Raw genomic sequence first — 874 nt, 5'->3', positions numbered from 1 at the left:
CTTGGAGGGGATTGCGTGGGCCGAACGCGCTCCATAAATATCCACTTCCTGCCTCCAGGAGAGTACAGGAGGAGAGACCTGTTGCTCCCGCGCCTCGATAACCTCGCTCGCCTCGCTTGCTCATTCGTTTGCTCACTAAGCGCCCTTGTGGAGGCAGCCACTGTGGCGTTACTGACTGGGCCCTGTTTAACTGCCCTATAGAGGGGGGAAGTGTGTGCGTGTGTATATGTGTGTGGGTGGGTGGGTGGGTGTGTCTTTGTACCGGTGCGTGTGTGTGCATGCGTGCTTGTGTGTGTGTGTGTGTGAGAGAGAGAGGGAGGGAATGTAGGTGTGCACTGTGCACAAGTGTTTGTGTGCATCATACATAAACTTTATGTTAGAAGTTTTTTTTTCCTCAAAACACTTTGGTTAACTGAGCTATTTCTGTCAGTGAAGTTTCCTCCTACAAGACGTTCTTGTGACTTTGGGTGGATAGGGGAATGGTTGAGGTACACTCTGCAATCTCAGCCCCTAAGGAGAGAGTGATAGGCCAGAGTTCGATAGGGCAGAAGCCGCTAGGTTTGATTTAAAATAACAAGCGCTGGCATTTAGACACATATAACTTGGGATTATTGGTGGGCAGAGATGGAGAGAGATGTACGCAGTGTGCGCAGTTAGTATTTTTAGCGCGCCTTGTTGCCAGGCAACCCGTTTAAAGAGTCATTGTCTCTATGTCATCGTTGTGTTTGCGTAGCACCAGTGGGCGATGAGATTGGTGGGGGCGGAGGGGGGTTGAGTTGGGGGTTTGAGCGAGTGGCGCATTTTCTTTTAAGATTTTTGCTCATATCTCCACATGGCACAGTGTAATAACAATAAAAACTTTTAACTTCTTAAC

Source organism: Engraulis encrasicolus, chromosome 7, assembly GCF_034702125.1.
Source record: "Engraulis encrasicolus isolate BLACKSEA-1 chromosome 7, IST_EnEncr_1.0, whole genome shotgun sequence".
Classification (NCBI taxonomy): domain Eukaryota; kingdom Metazoa; phylum Chordata; class Actinopteri; order Clupeiformes; family Engraulidae; genus Engraulis; species Engraulis encrasicolus.
This window is presented reverse-complemented; position numbering follows the sequence as displayed.